General features: G+C 43.7%; 1 protein-coding gene across 1 annotated transcript in view; it reads right to left on the bottom strand.

Annotated features, from left to right (window-relative positions):
• Nucleotides 1-17,091, bottom strand: part of LOC119396442 (QRFP-like peptide receptor) — a 281,905-nt gene that overhangs the window by 264,523 nt on the left and 291 nt on the right. The gene's annotated exons all lie outside the window — the stretch shown is intronic.

Below are 17,091 nucleotides of genomic sequence, written 5' to 3'. Positions count from 1 at the left end.
GCTGAAATTTGCCTGGTTGTTCTTTTTTCTTCTGACAAAAACAAAAGTCCGTAAATTGCACGAAATATGAAATAAACGCACGCTCGCACGCAGCTACTGAAGCGCTTCCAAGCGAACTTTGACGGATACACGGCAGCCTTCGTTTATCGCCGCATCGTACAGGGCTTCCGCGTGCAGGATGGTTTGAGAGGCTAGCGGCCGAAATGTTGGTGAAGTACGTGTTTTTACCAAAAATAAATGATGAAAATAGGTATTTTTCTCAAATAGTCAAGGTTTTCAGCAAGTGCCCGCCCTCCCCCCCCCCCCCGAAAAAAATTCCTGGCTACGGGCCTGGGCCTAACATACGGTGAGATAAAGGTCAACAATGCTGTCTCATGCGGCGGTCATCTTCCCCGCTCGCCGAGCTGATGGGAAATCTACGCCTCTGTCTAAGGGTATCTGTCGATTACGCCATCAACTCAGGCGTTCACGGGATCGGGTACTGTGCTACAGGACGTGCTTCGGCTAAGGCGAAATTAATATTCGGTTTATAAATTTGGTTTTAATTTTTCTTTACTTTTATGCGTTTATTTTTAACATGATTATATTTGTAGTGTTTTTCCCTGTACGTTGGTGGACGCGCAACCTAAGTGGGCCGAGAACACCCACACGCCTTTTCCGTGTTTTCCGCTCATAATGATCGGCCTAGAGCATGCATTGATATGGGCTGATTTTGAAGGCAGTGCACTATAACAAAGTTTCTCACTACACTCTAAATATTTTCACGCGTAGTATGCGTGAAACGCGCCCCTCGGCCTCCTAAAATTCGTTTTTTGTACCACGTGACTCAAAATACGCGTTGTTTTCCTCCACCCAAGCGTGACGCCGGTCGAGGAAACGCACATTCGCTGTATTTTACGCGTGATGCGGGATTCTACGCGTGAGAACCGGAAAACTCACGCTGAGGAAAAGTTTGCGAGGCCGATCGCGCTTCTCCTCATCACGCGTATATATATCCTGATACAATCGCCAAGACAGCCGTGCATGCGACGTCGCCGTTACTCGCCTCTGATTTGCTGCTGCGATTTGCGCCTCCTTTCATTTATGTTTGTTTTTCACGCGAAGGCCTTGAACGGTGGCGCTTGTTTCGGTATATACTTTTGGCGGGAAAACGGGGTTAGAGTCGTTGGAGTCATTGACTTAGCAAGCACTTTGTGCATCGTCTCTGCCTGCCCTTCGAACGTGTACTGTGCGGAGGGTTCGCTTTGTGGTGTTGAAAAGTGGTGAAATCATGAATAACTTGACATCGATTGACCTGCGTGGTGTGCCGCGCGGTAGATGCAAGAACACCGAATGCGACTGCCCGGAGTTTTCGCGCGACACGGCGCCACTCACTGCAAACTGCTATTCCGGCAGGATGGTGTGCATACTGCGGGCACTCGCCTGCCATTCACGGCCGCTTGGAATACCTGGGTAAGCAAATATTTCGAAATGTGTTTGCTCATTATATATTTTACAACTATTTTCCCAACAGTGACGTTTCTTGCTATTGACCTCTGAACTAGACAGTATAGTAATCAGGCCAAGTGCTCTGTGTACAGCACTGACGTACTGAAACGCGAAAATTTAGGGCTATGTAATTCACATACTTTCATTTTCAACATCTCCATTTCGTGTCATAGTGGCGTAATTTTGGCTCGAACACTTACATCAGAGCCAACATTAACTTTAGATGCCGGATTCGTAGCGACGTGACGTGGTTACCTTTAGTAATTGCTCATGAAAGTATTTGTAGTAAAGAAAGTGATGTCGCTTTTCAGTCCGAGAGTTTCTGTTTCACTCGGGTCGTGCGATCGACCGGGAAGGATGACAAGAAAGAAGGAAAGAGTGTTGCTCTCGGTGCCGTGGCTGTGAGCCGTTTCTGCTTCGCCGCCGGGTATCCACCGGTCCCTGTGTAGCGCTCGTTAGCTTTGGCTTGTCGGCGCCAAATTTCGCGGCCGCGTCGCGGTTCGCGGCGGTGGCCATTTTCGGGCGAGGAGGCGGAACGCCGGTAAGGGGCCGCCTGGCGCCTCGCGCGGTGAATAAACAGCATGATAAACAGCGCCTGCTTCCTCCGTCCTCCGCAGAGCGCCTCGAAAATGACTAAAAATATATTGTATGCCGTAAATTCATGTAGTCGATGCGTACATTACGAAGCGTTAAAATTGTGCCATATCCTACAAAACAAGCGCGTTAAAACCACAATAAAATTGTGTGTTTTTTCTGCACATCAAGGCTGAAGTTCGCTTTTTTTATGTGAGTGCGCAACGCATGAGTCCATAAGTATTCTTTGAAGCCGCTATTGCCAAGAGACCGCTCTGGTTACAGGCGAACTATTTATGCCGCAACCTAGCCTTTTATAGTAAGATAGAGACTGCGTCACCTTCAGGAATTTCAGGCTACTGGGTGAAGTCGCACTTGTGCGCAATGATTAGGGAGTTTTCGAATAGGGGCCCCAGACGTTTGGGGCCCAAAGGCCTCTTGCGTAGGCTCGCTTTGGGTCAAGCAGGGGTTATAGTTTTCGAATAGGTTCTGCGGTGATTTGGGCACTCCCCCTATTCTAGGTCACTGTGGTCTTGGCCGAGAGCCGTCGCTTCGAAGTGAGTGTCGTGATGTTTGTTTGACGCAAAGCTTTTGGGGCAGGCTTTGGAGTTCTCTCTCTTTCTCGCTCTTTCTATCTTTATCCGCTATCTCTTTTTCTCCTTCTGTCTATTTCTCAATTCCCCTTTCGTTCAATTTAATTCTCTCTCTCTATTATTGTTTCTCTTCGTTTTTCTCTCTTTCTCTCAGTCTGTCAAACTCCGTTTTAACGCGATAGCGTTAGAGAGCTCGTGTCGCAGAAATTCCGTTGTCGGTGTCGGCACCGTTGGTTGTGAGCGAAAAATCGACCGTGAGCGAAAAATCGAGAAAGCAGCAAATAAAATAAAGAATAACAATTTCAGTTTCATTGAGGATCGAACCCGGGCCGTTCGCGTGGCAAGCAGGTGTCCTACCACGAAGCCACAAGGTTTTTTTTTTTTTTGTCTTTATTGCAGAAGGTAACACAAGGTTACTTGCAGCTACTTCGGAAAAAAACACTACAAAAATGCTATGTAGTGGAAGGAGCCTCCTTAACGCATTTTGTTCGACAGGTGTCACGACGAAAACGAGCCCATTCGGCGATTTGTAGGCGCATTTGGGAGACCATCAAACTACGTCGAAAAAGGCCGGGATAGTGCAGCCATCGCCGCTAAAAACACACACGAACTTTCAAACAGCTCTAAATATGGACAACTATGTCCATCTAGCGGAAAACATATCAACAAGCAAACAGCAAACGCTAGATAATGTGCTGCCATCTGTGAGGCTTTGTGAGACTCTTCATGGCCTCCGAGATGGCGAGCGCGCGGCGTGTATCTTAGAGGCCATGCGACTCTTGCTTTAGATCGAAAACCTGTGCCATTCGCGCGCGCGCGCGCGCGCGTGTGTGTGTGTGTGTGTGTGTGTGTGTGTGTGTGTGTGTGTGTGTGTGTGTGTGTGTGTGTGTGTGTGTGTGTGTGTGTGTGTGCGCGTGTGTGTGTGTAACAAAACACATTAATAAGTATGCACTTAGTGGTTGAAGTGCGCACTAGGGGCCGGATTTCGCTATTGCGTTCAACTCTTAAAGGCGAAGCTTAAGGGTCCCCCAATTTTTTTTTTCTATTTCCTTTTTGTGTCTGTTCTTTTCTACCTTTCTCTCCTGTTTCTTTATCTGCCTTTCTATCTTTTTTTCTCTTTGTTCCTTTTCATTCTATATGCCACTCGTTCTGTTTCATTCGATCTCTTTCCGCTTTTGCACTCTCTCATTCTCTGTACTCGTTCTCTCACCCAACCGAGTTATTGCATCCCACGCCGGACATATCGATGCAGCCGGAGAGCGCGCCGAGCGCACGTGTTCGGGGAGAGAAGGAGAGGATGAAGCGAGTGCGCGTCGTATGGGGATGGTAGTTATCACGAACACTCCGCCGGGGTTTGCCGAGCATAAGCAGCTCTGCTGTTCAGTTTATCAAGATACGTTGTTCATGTCCAAGAGCACTATCGCTAAGTAGTACGGAGGCCAGGATTACTGCTTTGAGAAATGCTTTGTTGCTTCGGAGTGATGGTCAGCTGAACATAAATGACACCTTTCGAAACCTATGAGGGGCGAGTCGTGCGGTGCGCGTAAAAGTCGTTCTACTTCCACAAACACTATAATTGCGAAAGAGTGCTTAGCTTACCCGGCTGCCAACCGTCAAGACAGCGGTTCGAGTCCCACCGCGGGCACAAATCTTTTTTTTTTTTCTGCAGCTGTTTCTCTCTATGGATGAATGGTTGCACCACAATGTTCCTTCTTTGGGGCTTGCAGTTGCGTCATACGGGATGTCAAACATACGGTTAACCTATCTGCATTTAGTCGCGAGAAGGACTCATGGTTCTGCCAACGCAGTTCGTTTGTCAAGGGAACAACTTTTGATTGAAAAGCTCGCAAGATCTGTTGGAGTGTATGGGGTTCAGAAAGAGGCACTCGTCTTACTTCCGCAATTATATTTATCGCTGTGAAATTTATATTTGTTTATCTGTGCAGACAATAGATGAAGAAGGACGTTCTGAAAGCGGAATAGATGCACCCCGCGTGAAGGCACTTTTAAAAGCACCCTTTATCACGAGGAGCACGTCACCAGTGGCGGTATTACCGGCTTATCTCCTAAACGAAGAACTGGTAAGACAGTTCTGTACTTTCTTATGTCCCTCTTTATTTCTTCAGATTGCCATATTTGAAAAGATTTTATTGGCGCCCAGTGTAATCTGGAGCACTCACTTTTTTTTTTCACTTGTGCTCAAACAGATTGCCGGTGTACGCACTATACGTGTTTTTACGACTTCAAAATTCCTTTGTACTGTTCTTGCTGACCCCTAATGCCGCTATAATTAAATCAACAAAGAGCCACGAAGTTTTGTTGATTGTGCGCTCTATTCTGTGCTCACGAAGTTTAATTCCACGTTTTCTCTTTCAGCTTGCCTTTGAAAGTGAACTGAGATATTCAAGCACTATCGAGGAGAATGTCAAGCGTCTCAGCAAAATTCTGCCTGCAGTGGCGACAGTGTCATCCTTAGCGGACCCATCGTACACAGAGGTGGATGCGTACCTGAGGCCAAGGCTCGCGAAAATGGCCCTAATTTCAGAGGTGAGTAAAATAGTTTTTTAAGAGCCAAAGTTTCAGAAGCAATCCATAACGTCATCATTCTTCTAACACTACTCAGTTTTCAGCAGTGTATCAGAACATTTAACGCCGCAGTCGCAATGTCAGCTTTGTCGACAAAATCATTTTCATGCATTTGTAGTTCTGTACCATGTGAACTTGGACAACGGTTCATTCCATCAGGTACCAATTTAATTTCTCTTTTTTATCTTTGACAGGTTTCACCCGCAGACATTATCGGCCCGTGCATTGTGTGGGGCGACATGGAGGAGCTTGTATGCGGCATAGAGCCCAGCGAAACCCGGAAGCTACAGCCGAACACGTCGCTAGAAAAAGCACTGGTGCTTTTTTTGTGTGTGTACTACGACAAGGACCTTGCGTATCCGGCTGCTTTTGGCCAGTTGCTTGGCTTCGTTCAAGCAGCCGTTAAACATGCCGGCATCGACGAAATTCCATGGGCGCAGAAAGGGCTACGGGATTGGTTCACGAAACTACACTTCGTTTGAGTTAAGTACACATCAAAGTTTATGTGCTGCTTAAAAAGACATCAAAAATTCATCTAGCGCCTGTTTTACAGTTCCTGTGTGTTTTTTTCTTGGATTGCTCTTCCATAAAAAGAAACGTTTTTGTAAGTTATGGTCAATAAAAGTTTTACTCAAATTTTAATTCTTGTAAATATTTCGTTCTACTTAACCCCTTATCTTTGATTCAAAATGTAAAGTGTCAGAGCACTCCGCGCCAAATTCCTCACTCAAATTTCTGGACTACCGTATACATAAGTAATCGCCTCGAAAGAATGCATGCACATCAGAGGCTTAATGGTAGGATTCGCCAGATGCACCTGTGGAAGATGCTTTATGAAAGTTTGCCTTGCAATGCCTTCCATGGCGTTGGGGTTTGTGACTAGCGAAGTTTGAGACAATCCAGAACGCCTTCATTCTGCTAACACTACTAAATTTTGAACGGTGTATAACGAAGATCTAACGCCGCAATCGCGATGTGAGGCTTGTCGATCCCTGACGGGAGGCCTTCCTAATGCTTAGTTAAGGTGTAGGAGAGAATTTTTACTTACTTGATGCGGGATTCTACTGCTCTATAATATGTGTTTCTGACTGTCAGAAAGTGTTTAAAAATAAATCTGAGATAAGATAATATTTGTTGTGCTGTATATATTTGTTGATGCTTGGCGGCTGTTTGGCGGGTATATATGCTGGTTGCCCGGCATTAAATAGCTAATTACAAAAATAAAGTTTCATATTGCGCATGTGAACATTCCCTTGGTTCTGCGTAACACGAGCTTGCTAGCTGCACCGTAAATACAGACCGCACTGCCGATGTTGAGCTGTGCGTATATATGCGCCGTTGGGTACAACACGGAAAGAGTAGCCAGTGAATTAATGAAAGCTTGTGTCTAATTTCTAGCCTACTCCCTGTACTATAAACCGAAATCCATATTTATGTTTCAACCAGAAAGCTCATTTTACTGTCTCGCAGTGTCGCGTTCTATAGTTTGCACATGTGCAAGATGAAAAGGGAAAATTAATTTTTTGTGATGCGCTAATTAATGCCAGGCATGCAGTATGTATACTCTCCAAGAAGCCGCCAAGCCCATACAGCACAACAAATATTATCTTCTTTCAGCTTTCTTTTTAGATGATTTCTGACGGTCAGAAAGGCATTTCAAGGAGCGGGAGAACGCCGCATTAAGTAAGTAAAACTCCTCTCTTACACCTTCTCTAAGCGTTAAAAAGGTTGCCAGTCACGGTTGGCAAGCGTGGTGCGCTTAGCGTGAAAGCGCACCACGCGTAGAACAAGCGTGCAAAAAGTCGCCCCCACTCACGCTCCGCAAGCGTTATGCATCCGGCAAGTCATGCTTAGGAAGCGTGATTTTTCCAGCGTGAAAGCACACCACGCATAGAACAAGCGTGCAAAAACACGCCCCCTACTCACGCTTGCTACGCGTGAAAATATTTAGAGTGTAGTCACGCGACTACAGCTATCGTATTTGCTTGCCCACTCTTACCGTATTTCCGAAAACACTGCGAGAAAGTATTCAGCGTTTCAAATTGAATGTGAAAAATTGTAGCTGTATATTTAAAAAGAAGAACTTTTTTGCATAATTTGTTTGGTAGTAAATCACTGCGCGAATGGTGCAGTGACGCAACAGTATGCAGAACAAAAATAAAACTATGGAGAAAAATATGTTCCTGCCGTCGTCGCGTAAACTAAACAATAAATCGGTGTCTAAAATTTTAAGAACCTACCGCGCCACATATACATGTTAAACAGCTAACACTTAGTTCATCTATAATTTTATCTGGCCATGTTTCTGGCAGTGCTTATCGTCTTTTTACCTAGAATGCCCTTTTATTTTCAACGGTCTATGATTGAATATGAAAATAACGAAAGCAGAACCAAGAATGTTACAACAGCAACACTATAAGCTTGAGTATAGTGACATGCAGAGACAGAAAAATAATTAGACGAGATATGGCAATCCCCTGCTCATCCGCCGCCGCTCTTCGTTTATACCGCAAGTGCGTCTGAAGTTCTAGTATGCAATTCGCAGAGGCTATGGTCAGTTTTTAATGAAGAACAGTACCTAAATCTTAAGGTTCTGAGATCCACAATTTTCTAAGGGCTGCTGCGCGTATACCGCTCCCACGTGAATTAACTTTCAGTGGTCTATTGGAGGTGCTTTTTGCATAGATGGCCTCATAGTTTTCCATGGCTCTAGGGAGCTTATCTGGGAACTTAGTTTACTATGAGAATAATGTAGTAAAGATAAGAAAAAAGAAGAGAATAAAGTTTAAAAGAACAGTGCTTCTCCTTCTTCAGTGTAAAATTCGCAAGGGAGCAGCAGGATGCTATCTCTTCCAGGAAAAGTGAACTATATTTAAACTTCAGGACTTGACGTCTTTCTTTGTCTTTTTTGTGCTCTGTTGTTCAAATCTACTTCAGGTGGAGTGTGTGTGTGTGTGTGTGTGTGTGTGTGTGTGTGTGTGTGTGTGTGTGTGTGTGTGTGTGTGTGTGTGGTGTGTGTGGTGTGTGTGTGTGTGTGTGTGTGTGTGCGCGCGCGTGTGTGTGGCATATACCACGACGGATCGATTTCTGGCCGCCGTGGACGCACTTGTTGAGAGCGCAATAAAAAAAAATATGTAGGTATGGTGCATTGGGTACGTGTTAATGAGCCCCATGGGACTAATATAAATGTGGAATCCTCCAGTACAGCGCCTCTCATAGCACTTGTGCTCCTTCAGGAGTCTGAATACCATATACACACACGCGCTAACATTCCAAGGAAATAGTAGGACAATGCGGAACGTATCTAGGAAGGTATATAAGGTGTTTTTATATACAAAATACCACTTATCTATCTATCTATCTATCTATCTATCTATCTATCTATCTATCTATCTATCTATCTATCTATCTATCTATCTATCTATCTATCTATCTATCTATCTATCTATCTATCTATCTATCTATCTATCTATCTATCTATCTATCTATCTATCTATCTATCTATCTATCTATCTATCTATCTATCTATCTATCTATCTATCTATCTATCTATCTATCTATCTATCTATCTATCTATCTATCTATCTATCAAGACAGAGGACTTTCTTGTCCGTGTGTGTGTTGCGCGGCCAGCCATGAATCAGTACCAACTCGCCCAATTGTCAATACTGTTAGGTCACCGATAGTCAGCCGCAGGAACGTGAGTTCTTTTTTCCTGACGGGGCCTGTTGTACAAAAACATCAATAATGAAAACAGCACGTTGAACTTTCGGACATGCTTGTTTTTGCTCGCTGACACCCTTTGTTATTAATAATATAATATCTAAGGTTTTACGTGCCAAAACCACGAGACAATTCTGAGGCACGCAGTAGTGGAGGACTCCGGAAATTTTGACCATCTGGTGTTAAATCTGCGCTGACAACGCACAGTACATGGGCCTCTAGCATTTCCCCTCCATCAAAATGCGACCGCCGCTGCCGGGATGGAACCCACGATCTTCGGTTCAGCAGTCGAACACTGTAACCACTGTAATCACTCTTTGGGGATTGTACAGTCATAAGAACATAATAGTACAGACTTTTGTTCTTGGGCTTGCACATGGCAAGTCGTACGTCACTTCCAGGGTTTATGCGGTGCGGACTCGTACTTCTTCATTTTTTTAATGGATCTTAACCTCTTCGCCGTTGGTCATTTTACATGCACCGCCTTGCAACAAAGGCACAATAGCATGGCAAATGTTCAAAGGAGAAACGCACTGGAGGCGGTTATCTTGTTTTTGGGATGATGTATTCACGGGACCCGCCCATTGTTTGAATATGGATCTGGCTGGCTTCGCTTCAAACAGGTCCAGGATATGGTTATTTTTTCTATTTTGAACTTTCTTTGTGTGTGACCGTCTCAACTTTCAACTCTTGGTCACAGACCTATTTTAAGCAGAAGTGTCTTTAGTATGAAACAAATCTAGATGGGATTCCCGTTACCGTCAAGCTTCATTTTCTGTATCTCTATCATTCTGAAAAAGAAAATGCTTCCCACATTCTCCAAATTCACGAAGGCAACATTTGCCGCAAAAACGACAGCTTCCTCACATGGAACCCCGCCCACACGGACCCTCCGCTTGCGGGCAACGCGACTGCCCACGCCGCGGCTCGAGGACTTACACGCCGAGCTGCGACGCCTGCCGACAGTCCCGATGTCTCGCACACTTTGACAGCGATGCGGGAATGGGCGTGGGGGAATCGCATGAGCACTTTCACAGACATCACGCAACACTACAGACTGAACAGATGGAAATATCCACCACCCCACGCCAGACTAAACAAGAAACAGCAGGTTGCCTGGAGACAACTACAGACACACACGTACCCGAATCCGGTGATCCTTCGCATCTGCTACCCAGACATTTATTTATACGTCCGACGCGTGTAAAGCTTGCGGAGCTAAAGCAACGCTGCAGCACATGCTGTGGAAGTGTACCGGTAGCGAGCAGCAGTCCCTTACGAACCGGCTAGACATGGCAGTCTCGAATCGCGAGGCGCGATGGGAGGCGGCTCTGCTCAGCCACGACCTTGCCGATCAACTGTGGGCCGTCCGGCACGCCCAGGATGCCGCCGGACATTTTTAATAAAGTTTTTACTCACTCACTCTCATATGCACGAGCAGCAGCCGTCTCTCAGCTAAACGTCTTTTCGCCGGATACTTGAATACAAAGTTTTCGGGTAACTTCTGCAAGCCGATCAAAATGTATACGTTCGCGTGTGTTAGGTGGGAGCTCGTGAGGTGAAGATTTCCTATTGTTAAGCACGACCTCAAAATGTGAACTGTTGTATTTGCAGCCTAATTAAAAACACGGTTGTATTAACTATTTTATCTTTGGCCGTAATTTCATTCCCTTTCTATTGAATTCGATCGCTCTAATTTGCGTATACTTAGTGTTGATAGCAGTGAGGCAGCCAGCTTTTCGATGTCCCATTTCTACATTCCTTTATCACTTATTGAGTCATATGTCACTATATAATGTTATATATTATTAATATACGATAGGTTGTCTAAGCAATTAGCCACAATTCTCACATTGATACAATTGAAATTTTTCCTCGAGTCATTGTCGGCTAATGTGACAAAGTGTCCGGTTTAAAACGAATACCACGAACAATTTTTTTTTGCGTGGTACGTCGAAGAACTTCTAAATCGAGGTCACTGGAAAGTAAATTGTGCGCAATCTGATAAGGGACCAGATACTGCTACACGTATTTAGGTAGACTGCTTGGTCAATATTTTTACTCTTTAAACGAAGTAGCAGAAAAGCGCGTTTTACTTAAGACGGAAATTTCGCAGACTTTCTAGAGGAATCTTAAGGGCCGAAGTGAATACTTCGCTTATGTCTGTGACGCTTATCTTGCATTACACTATATGTATCTCTAATCGCAAACTCCGCTTCCCCGCAAGGCATGTTTTTTTTTTTTCATTTTACGGTGTTAGTGCGCAATCCTTACAAATGCGAGCATGTGTGCGCACTTGGTGTGTCGTAGGACTAGGTATAGTGCTCCAAGTGGTTTTCAGGACGGGCATAAGACGCTCTACCGTTAGGCACAAATATAGATGCTATATGCACTCCATCTTTGCTACGATAAGTGCCAAAAAATAAAGCGCAAATTTGGAGGAGCGTATTTACTGTGTGTGTAGGAGCGGCAAAGTTTTCGCGAAATTGCTAAATTGTTCGGACATTCTTTTTTATTGCGTGGGCTAGACGAAGCTTAAAACAACGGCTTATTTGAATTATTCTATCTTATAGGTGTGACTTCCTAACCATGTCCTCTTAAATAAGCCACGCTCTCCGGCAATCGTTCCCGTCTTTTCTTTTCATGTAAAAATAAATAAATAAACAATGAACTAAAGGAATGACGAAGTCGTCGATTTGTCTTCGCAAATTTGTAAAAACCGTTTATTCTGTCTTTAATGGCGTTATTACCAACTATTCACATCTACAAACAATAGGCCTCGTGAGGTTGCAACGTTCAATTGTCTTGCTTCGTCGCAACACCTAACATTCCCAGCGTATTTTTCCATTGTGCTCAAAATTGGTGATTGTGTAGATAATGAGACAGAAAGCTGTTAAGCTACTCTATTACTTTTGATCGTACAGCGATCGAAGCAAATTTAGGGACGACAACATTAAGGCTGCTTTAAAAAAAGCGTTCAATAGTGATCCAGATGGCATTCATGACAATATTTGGAAATAAGAAAAAAAGTTATGGCAGCTTCAGACTAGTGGTGCCAAGCCTGAAGGAAGAGCGCAGCTGGACGGCCGTCCTTCTTTCTCTTTATTTTTTCTTTCTTTCTTCGCTCTCTTTATATTTCTCTCTGTTTCATGCATCTCTTTTTTGTACCTGATTGTTTATATTTCTTTCTTTCCATTTCTTTCTTTGTCTTTCTCTCTCTTTCTATCTTTATTTCTCTTTCTTCCCTTTCTTTATCTCTCTCTCTGCTTTGTTCTCTCTCCTTCTTTATTTCTGTTTTAGGGGCGTAGCTCCTCTTAGTCTAACCTTGTCACGTCTCCGCTGTCCGGCGTATCTCCTGGCAGCCGGCAGTAAACGGCCGTATCTGTCCGGTGGTGGTGGTGGTGGTGGTGGTGGTGTGCGGCGTGACCACCCTTACTGCGCATGCGCATATCCTCTCCACACACCTCCTCTCCACTCCCCCTCACCGTTCCCCATGTCCTCTACCCCTCTGCCCTTTCCCTCTCCACTCACCCTCTCCTCTTCCCCTTTCATATACCCCTCTCCACTTCCCCTCCACTTCCCTTCCCCTCCCCTTCCCCTCTCCCATAACCAGTCTTAAAAACGGAGGGGGCGTGCACACATGAAGGCTCCCTAAAGACAATGCGCTGCGACAGTACGTGATATGTATCGCCCTCTCCTCTCCTACGGTCCCCCCCCCCCCTATCTTGCCTCGCGGCGCAGCGGCGCCGACGCAGGCAGCGTCTTGATTGAAAAAACCGACCGCTCGCGCTGCACAACCGTTCACTGACCACCCCGTATACAGGGTGTTTCAAGAAATGTGTCCAACCTTATCAAAAAATCAGGAAAATGTGATATTTGCTCCGGGCTTTCAGAATTGCTTTTTCTGTAGCGGAAGGAATCTTAAGGTAGTTAAGGACATCATTTAGGAGAGTAATTAAGAAAGTTACATTAATTAACTTTTTAATTAGTGGAGTTAGGTGATTGTGTCAAATGGGAGAATTGAAGTTCTTCATGCGAGGAACCCATCCGAGCTTTGAGATTTCGAAAAAGCGTCCTCTAGTAATTGTTGTGGCGTAATGAAATTCAACGAAATGCAACGGCTTTCAACAGCGGAAGCCATTGAATTTGGTTGAATTTCATTACTTCGTTATTATTACTAGATGCCACTTTTTCGAAATCTCAATGTTGGGATGGGTTTCTGGCACGAAGAGCTTCAATTCTCCCATTTGACACAACCACCTAACTCCACTAATTAAAAAGTTAATTAATTTAACTTTTCTAATTACCGCCTCAAATAATTTTTTAGCCATCTTAAAATCTCTGCCGCTACAGAAAAACCAATTGTGAAGGCAGCAATGAAATATCGCATATTCCTGATTTTTTTAGAAGGTTGGACACATTTCTTGAAACACCCTGTATATAGGCACTGGATTTTGACCTCCAAGGTAGTGCGTGTGTGCGACTTCTCCTGTGCGTGATTAAACAATGAAAATTCACAGCGTACATGTAAAATTAAAAGTGAGCTGCAAGTCGTCATAACTCTCATCGAACCTTTAGTATAAACGCGCCCGATCTCACGTCGGTGATGATGTACTGGGCAGAATTCACGTAAGATTCACGGTTTACCGATGATCCTCCGCAGCTTCGCCCACTCATCATCATTCACTCCGTGGATATGCTGTGATTTTTTTCTTTGTCTTTTTTTTGTGTCTGTTTCTTTCTGTCTTTCTCTTTCTTTCTCTGTCTTTCTATCTTTTTATGTTTATATTTCCTTTATTTCTCTCCATTTTTCTCTTTCTCTTTCTTTCTATCGCTTTCTTTCTGTCTCTCCCTTTTTATCTCTCTCTCTCTTTCACTCTCTTCCACGTGTTTCACGTGCTCCACTTCGCCGAGCAGAGCTTTCGTTTAACGCTCGCACCCGCTGTACTCTGTAGTGGGGCTTGTCCAATTTCTGTGACGCATACCCACCTGTGGAGTTTTTTGCAACACCAGACAAACTACAGCAAGCTACAACAGCTTCGCAGTTAAAAAATGTTTGGCTATTTGTACTTCGGTGAAGGAGTATTTCTCCGATCAACATGAACGGAAGGTCCGAAAACGCTGCGTTTCAGATGTGCTTCGTCAGTATATGGGACGCACACTGGCACCGCGCATGCTAGTAAGTATACACAGGAAGCCGTATCCCTTGGCAATCTCTCCGCTATGTGCAAATTGACGCTTAACAAGAAACGAAAACGACCCCGAAATTCGATCGCTCCGTTGTGTCGAACACTAACGAGCGTACGGCGATTGGTCAGACATAGAGGGAAATATGAACACAACAGCAACATCAACAACAAAAAATACGAAGTTTTCTGAAACAAGTTCGTGTTTATTCAATACTACTATCATGTTGATGGTGTAGCCGGCTCTCACGTAGCCTAACTTCCTATGTTTGTTTGTTTTTGTCATATGTAAAAAAAAAATAACAAAACGTGTCCGTAGCACAGTTCCCGAAGTTACTGACGCTCTGGGAAACGGTTGAAAGGAAGAACGATATCTCAACCCGTCATTCCTACTAGCGCCCCCTGTTTAACGCTATCTATCTATCTATCTATCTATCTATCTATCTATCTATCTATCTATCTATCTATCTATCTATCTATCTATCTATCTATCTATCTATCTATCTATCTATCTATCTATCTATCTATCTATCTATCTATCTATCTATCTATCTATGACGTATAAACAGGGGACGCCGGTAGAAGAGACGGGTTGAGATATTGTCACTCCTTTCATCCGGTTCGCACAGCGTCAGTGATGTATTTCCATTATACCACAAACCTAACGCTCGCCAAGCCCCCGCCACCGTGGTCTAGTGGTTATGGCGCTCGACTGCTGACCCGAAGGTCGCGGGATCGAATCCCGGCCGCGGCGGCTGCATTTTCGATGGAGGCGTAAATGTTTGAGGCCCGTGTACTTAGATTTAGGCGCACGTTAAAGAACCCCAGGTGGTCGAAATTTCAGGAGCCCTCCACTACGGCGTCTCTCATAATCATATCGTGGTTTTGGGACGTTAAACCCCAGATATTATTATTATTAACGCTCGCCAAAATCATTGAACTCCCTTTTTCTGCTTACCAGCCAAATGAGCTCTACTTCAGCATTTATGTAGTTCAATCGCCCATAAGTGAGGAGATCCATACCAACTCATAACTTCCCGAAGTACTATATCAGGTTGATTTTGCATTGCTCTATTTGCCGTATTGGATTGGCTTTTGTTTAATTGCTGAATATTTCTGCGTTTTGCCTCTAGTTGTTTGTTTGATTTGACGATTCATGATTACTTTACTTTCATTATCTCGATTTTGTCGCTGCGTATGTCATATCTATTTTTATCCTTGTATTCTTCATCATGGACCTCCTTAGAGCCCTTGGACTATATATACGGGGCAACAGTCTGTAAAAACATCTTTTTCTTGCTACTCTATCGTCGTATTCTTTCTATTGGTAAAGCCTAACATTCGTCGACGTTAGAACAAGTAGTTCCGCTTGTTAAAGACGTGTAATTATCTAGAAGCGCATTTCCGCGTTCTCTTGCTGTCCTTCTTGTCGCCGTTCCAACCATTCGAGGAGCGAGAAGGGATCAAGAATTTCATGAACAAAGAAGCAGAAATGCTACGCGGATAAGCTTCTGGCAATTCACTTTCGCCTTTACGTTTCCGTCACAGTCTCGGCTCTCAGTCGGGGCTCAGCAGTTCCACTTCGCTGTCAACAGATTAAAGCCGCCACGAGGCGAACGAAAGACGGGCCTTCTTTCTTTTTTTGCAGATTTTTAAAATTTTGTTTGTGCGGTTTCCTGGAGCTCAAGGAGCTCACGTGCTTTTGCCCAAGGTCCACTCTAATGGGCCAAATCGCGCTGTTTTCAACTCTGTAGCACTAGCGCACACAGTTAGTGGAGAAAACCATGGCCGCAAAAGTGCTGAGCCGTCTGTTGATTCTGTTATAATGTCCCCAAGCAGCAGAGACACTGTCTTTTTGTTTTCTTGATGTTATTTTTTTTGCTTCCTCTGCAATATTTGACATTTTGATTCCGTCTATCCTTTTCATAGCAATCCTCTGTCAAAAGAACCGCGGTAGTTGCGACTTCATTCGATACACATTTTGCCAATTCACAGTGGTCAAGTGGGCAGATGCTTGTGTTCACAGATAGATAGATAGATAGATAGATAGATAGATAGATAGATAGATAGATAGATAGATAGATAGATAGATAGATAGATAGATAGATAGATAGATAGATAGATAGATAGATAGATAGATAGATAGATAGATAGATAGATAGATAGATAGATAGATAGATAGATAGATAGATAGATAGATAGATAGATAGATAGATAGATAGGCGGCCTTATAATTTTGTGCAATTATCATCTTTCTTCTCGTTTTTTTCGCGCATCCATTTCTGTGTCATACCTTGGCTGGCAGTCTCTCAGTCACAAAAAAAAATTCCTTTTTTTGTAATCCCAACAATGTGGAACCGGTCCGCGAAAAAACAAAACAAAAAAACGTTGAGTAAACGAAGACAGGTGTTCCAGTCAAATAAGGGAGAATGCCAAAGCTGACTGTGTTAAACATTTCATATTTTGTTAATATTTCATATCTGAAATATAAAGAATTAAAGGGTGGGGGGAGATGCGGGAAGAAAACAGATCAACGAGCGTGAAGCACCAAGATGAGTCTGGTACCCACATTCGTTCATCTGTAATGCCGCAGATGAATTCTAATTGTCATCATTATTACAATTATTATTATTATTATTATTATTATTATTATTATTATTATTATTATTATTATTATTATTATTATTATTATTATTATTATTATTATTATTATTATGTGTTTGCCTCAAATAGCCCTGAAGGGAAAAGTTGAAACCGGTCGTTAAGGCGGGCGTAGAAAAACTGCGACCAGCAGTAATTAGAAACCTCGGCACTAAAGATATGTAAGGTCGGCGACAAACTTTTTTTCTCGTTCAGCGAATATACCTTTTTCCTTTCTCTCTCGCTGCGTTGCTTCATCTTATTCTCGCCAGAAAAAAAAAAAAAGAAAAATAAGAGCAGGA

This window comes from Rhipicephalus sanguineus, chromosome 1 (genome assembly GCF_013339695.2).
Source record: "Rhipicephalus sanguineus isolate Rsan-2018 chromosome 1, BIME_Rsan_1.4, whole genome shotgun sequence".
In the NCBI taxonomy this organism is placed as follows: Eukaryota; Metazoa; Arthropoda; class Arachnida; order Ixodida; family Ixodidae; genus Rhipicephalus; species Rhipicephalus sanguineus.
The sequence above is the reverse complement of the archived record's forward strand: the minus strand, read 5'-3'. Positions and strand labels throughout refer to the sequence as shown.